Consider the following 16,240-nt stretch of genomic DNA (forward strand, 5'->3'; position numbering starts at 1 on the left):
TGGGTGCCTGTGTGGGAGCAGCCACAAAATGATTTCAGATATGAAAGCGAAAATGTTATACTTTTTTCACAAAATTAAAAGCTTTAATATTCTTAATATTGAAATTAGATTCCAAATATGGAAATAATTTTGAAGATGGAGAGGCAGCCTAGCAGAGTGCTGAAGAGCTCAGACTCTGGAGCCAGATTTCTAGGTTTGCATTCTGAATTTACCATTTATTAGCTCTGTGGACTTGGGCAAGAGCCTTAACCTGTTTATGCTGCAGTTTCTCTGTCTGTAAAATGGGGATCATGATACTACCTAACTCATAAGGTTGTTAGGAGGATTAAATGGATTAACATATATAAAAGGCTTCGAACATAGCAAGTACCATATGTGTCTGTTAAGTAAATATTGCCGTAGAAATACAGAAGGGTTTAAGCACAATTATTTGCCTGTGACCTGTGATATAACCTATGTCTTCTGTACTCTGCCAAGTCAATGAAATTAATTCTGGTAGCCTGAAGCTCCTATAAAATGGTATTGAGAAGTGGGTTAAACATTGATTGGCTATGATCTCATCTAGTGAAATTGCTTATGCATATTAATGTATATTGTATTACATGTATGTATGTTAATAATTTTGAATATTTTTCAAGGGATCTTGAAAAATATAAAAGTCTACAGATGGACTTCCCTGGTGGTCCAGTGGTTAAGACTTTGCCTTCCAATGCAGGGGGTGTGGGTTCGATCCCTGGTCGGGGAGCTAAGATCCCACATGCCTCACAGCCCCCCAAAAAAAAAAACCCAAAAAGCATAAAACAGAAGCAATATTGTAATGAATTCAATAAAGACTTTAAAAGTGGTTTGCATCCCAAAAAATATTTTTAAAAAAGTCTACTGAGTTTCTCAGAGTCTAGTATATTTATGATAATAGAAACTAATTATGAAAAAGAAGGAAAAAATGTTGGACTTTAGTTACTTTAAGCATCAGTTAACCTGTATTAAAGACATAATACAGCTACAAGAATTAATTTAACTGCAATAAAATATGACAGAAAGATAAATTTCCTTTCCCTTGATTGCTAGAGCAAGTTATGATAATAATAAAAGAGACTTGAACTTTCTTTTATACATCTAATCTTCATGAAAAAGGACATAGATATTTTTGAGAAGGTAACTAGAACATTCCAATAAAGAATCTTTCATTAGTTCTGCTTCAATTACTAATAAACTCAAATTGCAATCATGTTCTTTGGGCATGTAAAATACATAGAAGATAAACATTTAGGTTTGAAATCACAATAATGAGTTTGCTCTTTTTATTTGTTATCCTCCTGACCAGTGGTGAAATTATTAATCACTACTAGATCCTGTGTTCAAAGGCTGGGCTGATTTTAGTTTGTGGATGTTGAACCAAAAGTTGCCTGTAGAATGTCAGTCTGTAATTAATTCAAGCTACTGAGCTTTGGATCCTATGGAAAAAGACATAGTGTAGGCTTCAAATGGGTGTAAAGGAAATGGGAAAGGTATATACAATTGGCTGAAATAGTTTGCTTGTGCTTCTTAAAACTCCCATTTATGTCAGTGAACTCAGTAAATTATCTCTAGAAGCTTTTTTTCTTCCTTCCCTCGTGTGTGTGTGTGTGTGCGTGCACGCACGTGCGTGTGCTCTGTGGAAGAAGAGTTTGGTGGAAACTTGGGAGGAAGATAATTAGAAAAGTTTTAACTAGATAAAATGAGGAGACATATGCAGGTACATAATAAGTCATAGGAGCCAGTGGTATAGCAGCCTGAAAAATCCAAAATCATTTTCAGAGACCAAATAGGTTATTTATAATATGTGTAAATGAAAAGGTCACTTTAATAATAGAATTATTCAGTTTTAGCATTATTTTTTCAAAGCAATATGTTCATGAAAAAGCAATTCGATTCTATAGATATTAGGGAGCCAAGGTGGGTTCATAGGTAGGGTAATGACAAGCTGTAATTTTTCTTATTCACACAGTATTTATTTGTCTTCCCTCTGTCAAACCTTGAGTCAAACACTTTTCCTGGCCTGCTTGGGAAGATACAAGGAAAGGAACATACAGAGCAGATGAGATGTGGAAGAAAGAACGCTGGGAGACGGAGATAGCTCTTTCACATGGCAAAGAGGATGAGAAAGGCCATCATCAGGCAAAAGACCCCCATGGTCTCCAAGAGGGCAAAGCCCAGAATGGCATTAAGAGCAGAACTGTTGCTTCAGAGAAGGATTCCTGGCATAATCAATGATGAGGCTCCCAAACAGAGTCCTAATCCTAGCCCCAGAGCCAACCCCTCTGACCATGGCAGCTCCAACCTCAATGAACTTGGCTGCTGTGTCAATGTTCCTTGAAATGGTGCCATTTTGGAAGCTGCTGCTAGGGATAAGTAAGGTCAGGGGACGTGGGGCTGCCAAGCTGCTGAGGCTCTCATCTGTCAGCACCACCTCAGAGAGTGGTTGGCTCAGCAGCTGAGACGTGATCCTGACCAGTGAGAGGATGGAGATGAAGTTGGGGCAAGCGTATGTTTTCTGGGGGTGGGGAAGTGGCAAGAGCTGCTCCCAGGGCAGAGAAGACAGAGAGGGGCAATGACAGACTGTTTTAAGATTAACCATGATTTAGTGTACATGATCAATTGCAAGGAAGAGAAATTGAGACATTAAACGTTTTGGGGAGGTTGCTTTAGTAATCCAGGTATGAGTAGTGACAGCCTAGATGGTATAGCCCACTGGGAATAGAATAAAGATTTTAGTTCAAGAGACAGTCTGAAGATCTAATGACAAGGTGAAGAAGCTGGAGGTGGAGGTTTCCAGGAGGGAATGTCTAGTAGTTTTTGCTGTACTATTTGGGAATAGAAATAGTTAAGACTAGCCACACCTAAAAATGTGATCACTGAAACTAAAAAGCCTGGAGAACCCTTGATGATGGAATAAAGCATACAGAATTAACTGTGGGTAGACAGTTAAATGAGAAAAAGGCAGAAAAAATAGTAAAATAGTAAACAGTACTGTGGAAAATGGTTATTTTGATAATTTAAAATAATTAGTTTCAAGTATTTTTGTAATGGTATCTTTCTTTATGAAAAAAATCTTGATTCATGATGGGAACACAACAAGCTCTTTTTCCTCAAGAAGGGACGAAGTTAAATAAAGCTTTGAAATCAGAAGTCTTAAGATGAAAAAAAAAAAAAAAAGCTGTCGGTAGAAATTCTAAAGAAAAAAGGAGACTGAACAAAAAAACAGTAGATTCAAGGAAATCCTAAAACCATCAGTGTTTGCCATATGAGGACTGTCAAGGGAGAGCAGGCTGGCGACTGTAGGGATGGGCCCACTTGAATGAAACAAAAATTCCTTGTTGCCATGAGGCCGAAAGGGAGATACACTAGCATTAAAATTCAAAACTTAGGGAGTTCACTGGCGGTCCAGTGGTTAAGACTCCGTGCTTCCACTGCAGGGGGTGTGGGTTCGATCCCTGACTGGGGAACCATAATAAGATCCAACATGCTGTGCGGGGCGTGGCCAAAAAAAAGAAAGAAAAAAATCGTTAACTTAAATAATCTTTTCCATTAGCTGTTTACCTGTTATTGTTGGTTTTTCCACTAGAATGACAGCTCCATGAGAGCAGGTACATATCTGTTTTGTTCATGGTGATATATCCAGCAGCTAGAAAAGAAATTTATAAATATGTGTTGAATGAAGAAATGAGTAAACAGTTTCACACTCTGATCTTTAGCAGGGGATGAGTCTGCCCAACTCCAAGAAAAAAGTTGGCCAAAGTCAAGAACAAAATGGCATCCTAGTCACTGGCCACATGTGACTATTCAGCACTTGAAATGTGGCTAGTACACCAAGGAACTGAATTTTAACTTTAATTTTAATTTACTTAAAATTAAGTTTAAATAGCCCTATGTGGCTAGTGGCTGCATTGGACAACACAGGTGTATAGAAAGACTTCACTCATTAGGAAAACCTGCCTCCTCTGGGCAGATGGAATCTGTGTGAGAGCAGTGGCTTTGTCAGGAACTAGAATCAGACTGGGACTTGTGAAGGAATCAAGGATCAGCTTCTAGGGCTATTTTTAAAAATTAATCTGTAGCCCAAGGGACAGAAAGAGTCTGTCAAACTCACATGAGGTCCCAGGTCACTTCACCAGTAAAGGAGACCAGAGAGGTATTTGGGGCCAAAGCCCTCAGTGGTAATAAAGTTGTGTTTACTCTGAGTGTCTTTATGAACATGTCTGTTAGGAAATTCACTGTCTGTGAGAGAGATCTCTGTAGATGACTAGAATGAATTCAAGATTTAGGGATTTTGGTCACTTCCGTTGTAACACGATCAACAATAATTGCATTCGATCATTAAAACATGGACTAGGCATATATGATAAACTCATAACAAGCGCTCGAACACCCAGGAACTCACAGTTTGGAAAAGCAACATCTTTGAATATTAAAGTATAGCAGAGAGTAAAAAGTACTTATATATGTAGAAATATTTATTAAATTAGAGAAACATTTGTCATACTTTTATCTAATTTATGTTAGATTTTGGAATGGTCTACTGTGGTTTTTGTTTTAGCGGATTTACCGACTTAGTTGTAGCTTACTTGGGCAAATATTAGAATTATTCAGATTTCCTTGAGCTTTCTGTGACTGGGCCATGGGAGGAAGAGGGAGTTGTTCAGGAGTGTGTTAAATTGGCCTTGTATTCAGAATTCACCCAGTAATAATACATATCAATATCATGTATTGAACTGTGTGTAGGAGCAGATGTTTGGCATGTTTCGGGCTGCTTTTGGGAATAGTCTCTATTGAATAAAGGAAAGTACACTTCACATCCATTCATGTAATTTATGAAAGTGAATAGGGATTTCGCACAAAGAAAGAATGCTAGATGGACTATTATATTTAGCAAGATAAAGCATGCTGTGCGCAAATTCCCAGAGTCAGCCGGTATAGAAGAGGACAAAGAGATATTAATACATTTCTGGGGAAGGAGATAATCAGTTCTCTAGAGAGCAAACACGTGGTTCTCTTAGGATTCCCTGAAGGCTTGGTTCCCGTCTCCAGGCTAACCATTTGTTTTCATTGTTTTTATTAGAGAAAATCTTTTGCAAGAACTTAATTTGCACCACAAGAAAATGTTTGAATATTGGAATATTGGGGCTGGGAGGGACTTTCAGAGATTATCTAGTCCTATCACCTATCTGATGCTTGAATTAATTTTGCAAAAGCTCTGCCAAGGATCTTCCGGTCAGGGCTCCAGTACATCCTGGAGAGAGTGGCCAGTAGCTCCATCCTTGGAGAACTTTGACACTGAGATATTAGTACAGAATCTAATTCTGCTGCTTTGTGCCTTCCATTCATTATCTTATTTGTAACTATTGGGTCCAAACAACAACACCTCCAATTCTTTTTCCCATGAAAGTCCTTAGGATATTTAAACATGATTTTCAGGTCTCCAAGGCTAAAGATGCCTGCTTCCTTCAAGAATTCCTTGAATGGTGCTGATTTGACACCATCTCGGATCACTCCTGAGTGTACGCAGTTTGTCCACCCATACTTATACTGCAGTACATCTAGGATGGTCTGGGCTGCAGAGAGACAAATGGAGTTTTTCTTCTTTTCATATAGATTCTCTCTTCTCCCTCTTTTCCTCCTCTCCTTTCTCCTTCCCTCCTCTTCCCTTCTTCCTTCATCCCTCCTATTTTTCTATACTACACTTATTCATTCATTCAACAAACATTCTGTTTACTGTTGATTCATATTAACCTTTCTATAGACTAAAATCTCTAAGCCTTAGCTGCATGGATTGTTTCTAAGCCATTGCTACTAAGCCATTAGTAGCTGCATGGATTGTTTCTAGTCCAGTCCGTACAGAACAATTGTCCCTTTGGACTTAATCACCTCATTTTACATTTATGTCTATTACTTTTCATCTTATTGGATTTAGCCCTTGTTTCTAACATGTCAGCTTCTTTCTTGATCCTGATTCAGTCATCCAACATGGTCACTGGCCGGTCTACAAATGTTATGATGTCCTCTCTAGTCTCATCCAGGACATTGACGAGAATGTAAAATGTTGAAGCAAATGGAACCCAGGAAAGAATCCTTCTATGATGTTGGAAACCTAGAACCAGGTGCTGTTACTCTATTAATTAGCACCCTCTGGGTATAGCTGTTGAAGCTGTTACTAATCTGCCCTAACATTCATGCACTCAGCTTCTCCTTACTCCATTTTGTCCACAAGGATAAGTTGAAAGATCTTCTAAAGGTCTCTCTGAAGGTGATGTGTGCTTGGTCTCTACATTTTCTATAATCCCAAGACTTATACCAAAGAAGGAAAGGGCATTTGTCTGTTATTCTTCCCTCCCGAAATTGTTGTCATCCTCTCTTTAGCACATTTCTTCTTAGGCAAGCAAAACCTTTTGATTCCCTAACAGACATACAAGACTGAGACAAGGATATTGGAAAAAGTTGAACATTCAGATTATTATTAGAAATGGCAAGGCATTTTATGGGAGTGCAAAACACAACATCAAAATGCTTTGACTGTCAAGTGAGATCCACTACTTTCTAATCAGCAAAGGACTTGAACTAATTGATGTTTTTGTTAAAACAAATCAGAATCTTCAAAACTCTGCTAATGCTTATTTCTTAAGATTTTTCTTATGTCTTCCAAAGAACTGAAAATACTTAAAATCATCATATACACTGATATCATGAAAATTTAGGAAGTTTATGCATGTTTTGGTCAAAATAGATAAAGTACACAGAGAATTCTTTAATAAAGATAAACCCTTGTGGAAAGGTGTATGCAAATGAGTGAGTTGGATGTTACAGTGGTAGATGGGATTGAAGAATTACAAGACCAGTCTTTGTCTTTTTCTTTGGAAAATAGGGGTGGGGTTGCATTCATTGTGCAACTGAACCGTGAAAGACAGAATCAATTGAACAAATACTGTCCTCTATAGTAAAATAGGAATGAATTTTCTATAAAGATACTGCTGCTTCCTCCTCACTTAAGTTGACAGATATTCTCTATGACCAGTGTGACTGTGTCTAAGATGTCCTTATTCAGGTGACTGTGTTTTATATTAAATTATATTCTACATGTGCAGTCATTTAAATTATGTAGACATTTTTGTAGAGTTTCATGATATCTTGTATTTCCTATTCTGTAATTAGAAACATGAAAAATTTTCAACATCACAGTTTTAAAAACATCATTTTTGTAAACCTTTAATATATAACAATAGAAAGGAATTTAATATGAGCCAGGAACAAAAGAGGTTTCCAAGATACAAAAAAATTTTTTCGGAAGTATAGATTTCATTGGTAGTTTGTGTTTGTGTGTGTGTGTGTATGTGTGTGTGTGTGTGTTCCTAATACAGTGAGAAAATGAGAAAATCATCTATACTAGTGTATTTTAAAATTTTAATTGTCATTGCTATAGTTTGTCACTATTTGAAGCTTCAAAAAATGTTCTTGATACTCTCTGACTTACATCTTATGTTTGTTTGTCCATCTGCGTTAAGTATTTGTTATCAATTTCATCCATTAAAGGAGCAACTGGGTAGTGACAAGATAGGAAAGAGTTCAAATGAAATTTTCATTGCTGGAAAATTGCAAATGCAGCTATGATTTTATTTCAACATTTCATTGAAGATTTACATTCTTAGAATTTTCAGAAGCTAAAATGAATATTATTTTATTTTCTCGTTATAATTAACTCATGTGCACGGAGGCTACCAGAGACCGTTTATTGAAGTTATTAGAAATCTTGAGCTCCCAAATAAAAATGTCAGAAGATATTGCCCTGTTCTATGTTGCATTACAGACAGATGCACTTCCTGTGGGTGAGAGCATTAGTATTAAAGTTGAGGGAAGTTATATGCTACTCCTGCCTTCACACAAAATTCCTAGAGTGAAGGGAAATTGCAATTACCTATTGATAAAACAGTTATACAAAATCAGTTTTTTTTTGCAACACTTTACAAACTGCAGTTTAAAAATCAAGATGGAAAACAAAAATTTACTATGGCAAGTCCCAGTAATGTGACTTCCACCACCCTCCCTTCTCCCCCAAATGTAAATCATGTTTTTTCCCTTAGGAGTCTCCCCAAGTACTCCTCAAATCTCAGGATTGGAATTCATGTTTATGAAGGAAAAACTCTCTTGACCTGACAACTTCCTGATCTGATTGGCTCTATCAATGGACTTATTCGTTCTCATTATGTGGGGAAATGCTATCCAATGGGAGAAGCTTAGAGGGTGCGTGCTATCAAACCAAGATGAAATATTTTTGTTTCATTAGCAGCCTAGGGAATTGTGTGGTGGATTATGATATTAGGCTGTGTTGTAATTCTAAGGATGGGGCTTCCAACCTGTGGGCTCTCAGTTTCAAGGCATCCAAACTTTGAGTCCCCCTTGCAGCTGCCACACTGACTAGGTTAGTGTTTTTTAACCAGAATCGCACATCACAATAATCTGTGAAGGAAGCCCCAATTCACATCTGTACCTACTGTATTTTATCAATTCCAAGACGCACATTTTTTCACGTTTGCTCGTTTCTGAAATCTGGTTGCTCTCACTTTTCATTAGTTTAGTCATGGTATAATTGCAGAATTTTCTTTCTTAGTGGTACCTAAAATAATGGTGCATCTTATAATCAATGGCATCTTAGTAGTGAATGAAATATGGACTATATCAGAATCTTTGAGGGGGCAGGTATTGCATTAATTTTACAAAAGCTCTCCAGATGAGTCCGATGCAAACTGCTGGCTATAAATACACTGTACCAGCTTTGGCCTATTTCTCCAATTAACAATAATAATAAACTGATCACTGCCATGCATTGATTTTTCCGCTGCCAGGCACTGGGCTAAGCACAGTCCATATTTTCATTTCATTTTATTCCCACAACGAACCTATTGGATAAGTATTATTGTCCCCACTAAATGGATTAAGAAACTGAGGTTAAGAGATGAAGTCACCTGCCCAAGGACATAAAGAGTAGAAGAGCAGGATATGAGCCCAGGTGGGCTGACACCAAAGCTCTAACCATGACATTATATAGCAGTGGTTCCTAAAGTGTGGTCTGCAGACCAGCAGCGTCAGCATCCCCTAGGGACATATTAGAAATGCAAATTTTAGGGCCCTACCCCAGATGTAAAGAAACTCCGAAAGCAGAGCTCAGAAATGTGTTTTAAAAAGCCCTGCAGGTTATTCTGAGGCAGCCTAAAGTTTGAGAAACACTGTTATATAGCATAGGAGTCTCCTGCAATAGGAATAGGAGCCATTGCTAATAAAGACAGGACCTAATAAAGTTTATTAGTTGGCTGGCTGGCTCATATTTTAATCCTAAAATAATGCCATATTTGCAAGGTTGACTAAGCTTTTAGTTGCTTAATAACAAATAAAATTGCATTTGCTCAAATGTGCTTTAATTATAGCTCCCAGTAGGCAGAACTATGGTAACAAAGTATACTAGGCTCTAATGCTTCTTGCATACTGAGCATAGTCAAAGCGTTTAACATGAATGGATTATAATTCCCCATATTAGATGGGAAAGCTCTAGAAGGACCACATACCTTTCTTGGGTCTGACCTCCTCTCGTTCTCAAATCTTAGTCTAATCTTATTATTTCCTTTCTTCAAAACTACAGAATACAGTATCTTTGTTCCTGAGAGGAAAGGACGAACTAACAAGATCCCTCTTTGTATTATCCTGGGTTGATAGATTGGTTAAAGCTAGCATTTGTAATGCAGTCGGAAATAAACAGTTTCTGAACAAAAGCTGACTAAAAAATGTAGCTGCAAAACAAAGAACTTGCTTGCTTTAGTGAAAAAAATTGATTGACATTAAGGTACTAAGCATTCCAAAAGGATAAATAAATTGGATTCCAAGGAAAAAAGGCAGTTTAAAAAATAATATACCAAAGAGACAAAGTGCAGAGATGCCTGGTGAATGTGATTATGTCTACCCAACATCAGTACAGCTATTTGAAAAACACAACGTTCAAATTGTAATGTTTTTGCTCTGCATGCTGCAAAATAAGCAATTTGATTGTTCTTTTCCCACTAAATTGATTGGTTTTTGAATGCATTATTTGACCCACAGTACTGTATTATCCGTGGCATTTGCCAGATGACTGAACTAAGTAGATGTCTTATTGTTTTTTTCTAATAGGCATGTATGGGGATGAAGATAGGGATAATTGGAAAAGAGGAAAGCATAGCGTTTGGAACTTGGCAGTGGAGATTTTAGAAGCATGAGTGGTCTTCAGCAGAGAAGACCTGGTGTTTGGCTGCAGTGACCTGCAGGCCCTGTCTCTGCCTGCATAGGCTTGTACACACTTATTAGCACAGATTAGTGCCTTATAAATAAGGCAGAAGTGTCCGGGGTCTTGTTCCAAATCCTGAAATGCCCCCTTTTTGGTATCTGTTTGCTTGGCCTTGCAATAGCAGTCAGCCTATCTAAGCGATTTGTCACTCATAACAAGAATGCAAAGGAAGACCCAAAAGTGGTAAATGTGTTTGGAAGTCATTGTAGCTAAAACCTGACGGAGTTAGAGGATTGATTAGACTATGACTGACACAGACATGCTTTATTGACCATGATTTAATGGCTTCACAATTTTCTTTTCGTTTCTGGAGCGTTTACACACTTCTGAGTTGCCTAATAGATAAATCTTAGACTATGGCATTATACTATGATGATGGCACAGTGGTAAACTCATAGATTACATCTAATGGATATTAAAGTGGTAGTTTCTCCATGACCAATATGTGTCTATAAGACATTTCATAAGCTGAAGTCTTAAAACACATTTACTTCTGCATATGTATCCTGTGCATTTATAGGTGTACATTTAACTATGCATGAATATTTATATTTTCACACACATGAAATGGGATTTATTATAAGTGCTAAATATGGAAATTTAAAGTCATGGAGGCTTAAGGCAGATTCCTCAAGACCTACTTTTGCTTGATTATGATTTATTAGTTTAAACTTAACCAGCTGTATATTAATAGTACTGTTCTCTTTGAAGAGAAGACTATTATCTCAAAGCTTTTTAGGACAATATATGAATTCTGGACCTATTTAAGATTTGACAAATTGAATTAAAGAAATAGTATATGAAATATTGTAAGTTTCAAAATGTGAAGGCTGCTCTCTGTTTTATGTAACTGAACATTTTACGATGCTTTCAGGCATTTTTAGGGACATATTTGTATTTGCGGACAAAAGGGAGAGGATAGTCTAAAGAAAGATGAAAATGAAGAAGCAAGGCCTGTGTAATGCATCTGAAATTGCTGTATGTTTTTTTCCCAAGGAGGGTGGATTTAAGAGGTTCACAGATAACCTTAGCTTGTGGAATTCTTATTCTGGCACAGGTCACTGTTATCCACTGAATTTGCAGAATTATGTGGGTTATTTTTTCACATATATATGAAATAAATATATGTGAATAAATGAAGCAATGCTAATAACTACCAGAAACTCATCTCACCATGGTCCCAATGTAAGATGGTCCAGGTTTTCTGTGTCTCAGGATAAAGTGAGTCCAAAAGCAGATGTAGTGTGAGGGAGTCTTAGGGACCAGGGCTCTGTAAGTTTTTTCTGCCCTGGGGAGATTGGGGTGGTAGGGTTGGGCCATACGAGTGACATTAAAACATCACAAGGCAAAGCCAACAGCCCCAGCCTGAACAATGTGTGTTCCCCCCTGTCCCCACCCTTGTCCCTGCCCCATGACTCTTGTCCTTCAGAGCAGACCAGAGTCACTCTTGTTTGTTGCTCTCAAAGGTAATTCTATTTCTCATTGACTTATTTTTTTCTGAAGGTCTAGGGAGAGCCTTGGGCAGTGCAATATTATTTCTGTTTGTCCAATTAGCTTTGTTTTACTTAGGAAGACAAGTTTACTAAATCAAAACTATTCTGGCTGGGTCATACTGACCAGTACAATAGTATCTCCAATTATTTCGCTATTAGAACAAAACACGTTCACTCCCTAAACCCTCAGTGTAGAAATCGTGATATATGTTTCTCTCTTTCAAGGGGAGGTAATAATATTATTTGTAGGAAAATTTTCAGGGCACAAGCTGACACCTTCTGTTGGTTCCTTTTCCTTTTAAGGTGATGTAATCACAAACAACTTTAAGAAATCTCTGTACTTCCTTACTTGGTGCATAAATCTTTTCTATTATTCTTTTTTAAAATTTTATTTATTTATTTACTTATAAATTTTTATTGGAGTATAATTGATTTAAAATGTTGTGTTAGTTTCTGCTGTACAGCAAAGTGAATCAGTTATACATATACGTATATCCACACTTTTTTAGATTCTTTTCCCATATAGGTCATTACAGAGTACTGAGTAGAGTTCCCTGCTATACAGTAAGTCCTTATTAGTTATCTATTTTATAGATAGTAATGTATATAAAAGTTGAGGCTAAAGATGTTGAGTATTTTGTCGCTTGCTTTGATTCCACAAGGTGCCATTTTCTCTGTTTTAATCTAACTTGAGCAATATTTTTGAGTGCTAAGTGCCACACATAGTGCTGGTGGCTGAAGATAAGAAACTGAAAAGACATGAAATGCCCTCAAGCAGCTCACAATCTTTCAAGAAAAAAATCACTCAGTTTTGTGCTTATTTGTTGATCTACATAAGTGTAATGAGAAGCTTGTCCACAGCATATCAGATGACACAGAGGGAGGGGTCATGTGGGTATGGTCAGGGAGGGCTTCAGGAAGGAGAAACAATCTGCGCTCATTTTTGAGCAAATAAAGAAATAAGGATATATCAGTCAGAAAAAGACAAAAAACTTAAAGTAGGGTGCAGGAGGCATATTTTTATTTTGCAACCACAGTAGAATATATGGTAGAAAACCTCAAAAATTTATCCTACTAAGAAGCATATTCGACAGTGGAAGGACAGATTCAAGAACATTTGTATTCATATCACAAAAAGACTTATACAATTGGAATAAATCTGAAATACTATGCTTTTCTTTAAAAATAGAATTGAATAACTTTGATGTTCTAATACAGCACAGTAAACTAATTTAGATTCAGAGAGCTTCACTTGTGAACATGTCAGTTTTTAAAAATTGTTTAGATAATGTATTGAGAATTTCAAATAATCTGTTAAAATCTTCGTTTTCTCAGCAAAGCTTTTTTTTTTTTTTCTCCCCAGATGTAGGGCAAAAGTAATTCTGCCCCAACGTCTCTCAGAAATTATAAAATCTGAATTAGTTAGGTTCTGATGAAAGAGGCTTTTATGGCACCAGCTAAAATGCCTTTCGGAAACTTCCTCATTGCCCTATTAAAAAAATACCCTCCATTCCTAATGTGATGACATTTACCAATCTCTACCAGCCAACACACGAGGAATAGCCTTTCATCAGGCATTATTGCCATTCTCTCTCTACTATCCTGTTGTATATTTTGCTTTACATTTTTATTTGCGTAGTTATCACAGCATTGGGAATATTTGTTGTAATGTGTGTGTGTGTGTCTCTCACACAAGTTATAAGCTTTTTGATGTCACTCGCCATCGCACCCCCTGACATTTAAATGAACAAAATGACAAAGTTCACGTTCAACCTCCTCCATACTGTTTTTGACACATGCTTGTCAACTTTGGCTGCTCATTGCAATTGCCTGGGAGCTTTAAAAAATATTGATGTTTGGGTCATACTCCCTGAGATTCTGAGTTAATTGGTTTGGGGAGTGGCCTAAGTATCAAAATTTATAGACCCTCCCCAGGTGAGCAGTGAGGCTGAAAACCACTGATCTGGACCCATGCTGTCCAGTGCGGTAGCCACTGGCCACGTGCGGCACCAAGCACTTGAAATGTGCTAGTCTGAACTGAGTGTAAGTGTAAATATATACACCAGATTTTGAAGACTTAAATCAAAATGATGTAAAACATATCTCAATGGTTTTTATATGATTACATATTGAACTGATAATATTTCAGATATGCTGGGTTAAATAAAATTCATGTACTTTATATTAACACTTTAAGTAATGTTATAATAGAAATTCATCTCACTTGTTTCTTTTTGCCTTTTTAAATGTGGCTACTAGAAAATTTTAAATTACATATGTGACTTGCATTGTATTTCTATTGAGCAGCACTGATCTAGATGATGTCTCTACATGGAAGGGACAGAGATGTTTAATTAGCAAAATAAAAGCTTAATAAGTGCCTTCTGGCAAACTAATTGGTAGTGTTCATGTTTTGGACCATATTTGGTACAAATAGTTCCTCTTCATAACGATCTATATTTAAAATAATTCAGATTCAATTAATATTCATTAATTGCATGAGTTGTAGAAATAACTGTGCTAAGAAAGCAGTAATGCTCGTGTTATAAATGGAAATAACTGGTGAATCAATCAATGGTATCAGGTATGTAACAATGAAATAGCACTACTGAAAATGAAATAGTCCCTTGAAACTGGTTAGCGTAAGGGGGAATTGAGAATACAGAGTGTTATTTTTGTCATTACCATTGTACTATAGGCCAAGAAAAAATATTCTTAAACTGGAGTCTATCTGGTCTTAACACAAAAACCAAAACCAAACCCTGAGTGCGTTATTTGGTTTGCATGCAGAAGAGATGAGTAAGTTATTCGTATAGACATATGTGTGTATTTACGTATGTTTACAAAGGTTGGAAAGTGATATGTTGAAAGAGAAGCCAAGGTCAAAGATGTCTAAGGTTTTCATGAATGGAGAAATGACTATAGGATTGAAATCATTAGACAATATAAGCACCTTGAATACTGAGCATGAAGCTCAGTTTGTGGGAAGTGTACACAGGAATGATTTGACGTGTAGGGCAAACCACTGGGCACAGCAAATACGCGGACGGTAGGAGTAAAACACTTACTGTAGGCTTAGCTGATTGGGTTATCGTGGTGGGCAACATTTGCTGTAACCACAGGTATTCAAAGAAAACGACGTTAAGTGTTTTGAGCAAGCTCTTATTGAAGAGGATTGGTTAAAATTGGAAATTGCTAACTGTGAGTTATTAAGAGACACAGTGTCGGGGCTTCCCTGGTGGCGCGGTGGTCGGGAGTCCGCCTGCCGATGCGGGGGACGCGGGTTCGTGCCCCGGTCCGGGAGGATCCCGCGTGCTGCTGGGCCCGTGGGCCGTGGCCCCTGGGCCTACGCGTCCGGAGCCTGTGCTCCGCAGTGGGGGAGGCCACAGCAGTGAGAGGCCCGTGTACCGCAAAAAAAAAAAAAAAAAAGAGACACAGTGTCCATAAATCAATTAAGGCACATTATATTCTATTCCATTACCAGCATTCATTTAAACATAAACTACTGTAAGTTCTACTCACAGTAGTACAAATCAAAAGTTTAGGCTACTTTCACTTATATTACAGTGTTTGTCTTTCGTTGGAATAAAATGAAATATTTCTTTTTGTTTTGGTTTCCGATAAGCTTGAAAGGAAACAAATTTGTATTCAACAAATACCTGGTACTGTAATCTTATTTTTGCTTTGCTTCTCACACCTTGACCTTATGAAGCAGCATGAGGGCATTTTGAAAGCTGGGCTTTGGCATCTGAGCAGACCTGTTTGCATATCGTCTCTCATCACTTGCTGTTTGATCTTGGCCAAGTCACTTAACCTACACAAGCCTCAATTTTCCTGACCCTGATACCTGCCTTGCAGGGCCATTTAGGGGAGGAAATGTAACATCCATTACCAAGCATATGGTAGGCCTTTATAAATATTGTTATTCTTCTTATTATACGGTTGAAAGGCATTCTGAGCAAGACAGAGAGTTTTTGTGTAATCAAAAATTATGATGGAAACTAGTATTTTGTATGTGAACTGTGTTATGACTACTTCTAGCCCACAGAGTTTGGAAGGGGGAGAGAGGGGGTACAGAGGAGAAGGATTGGGGAAGGGAGAGAGGGGTACATGGTATCAGCAAGAAAGCTGCCCTATTTATAGTTGGGGCCATGGGGGAGTTAAATTCCTCTACCGTGGATATGGAGGAATCTTTAAAACAAGAACAGATGAGTGAGGAGCTGTAGCAGAGCCGGGCGATCCTCTGATGGAGAAGCAGAGCTCAGCTGTGCTTGACTAGCAGATGTCCAAGCATAAAGGACGTGTACAAGGAAGTGCAAGCCGGGGGACAGTGCTTTCCTTCAGGCTCCTGGACTCTATTAATGTAGTTCCTGATAGATAGTTTGTGATCAGAATATTCCAAAGC

At 37.6% G+C, this 16,240-nt stretch overlaps 1 protein-coding gene and 1 pseudogene across 1 annotated transcript in view; one reads left to right on the forward strand and one right to left on the reverse strand.

The window, feature by feature from the left end:
* The window catches only part of GRM8 (glutamate metabotropic receptor 8), a 727,865-nt gene that overhangs the window by 256,695 nt on the left and 454,930 nt on the right, over positions 1-16,240 (forward strand). The window lies entirely within an intron of this gene.
* On the reverse strand, positions 2,122-2,631 carry LOC112408200 (ATP synthase F(0) complex subunit C2, mitochondrial pseudogene; annotated as a pseudogene).

The sequence above is a fragment of the Neophocaena asiaeorientalis genome, unplaced genomic scaffold (genome assembly GCF_003031525.2).
Source record: "Neophocaena asiaeorientalis asiaeorientalis breed wild unplaced genomic scaffold, Neophocaena_asiaeorientalis_V1.1 scaffold116, whole genome shotgun sequence".
Taxonomy (NCBI): Eukaryota; Metazoa; Chordata; class Mammalia; order Artiodactyla; family Phocoenidae; genus Neophocaena; species Neophocaena asiaeorientalis.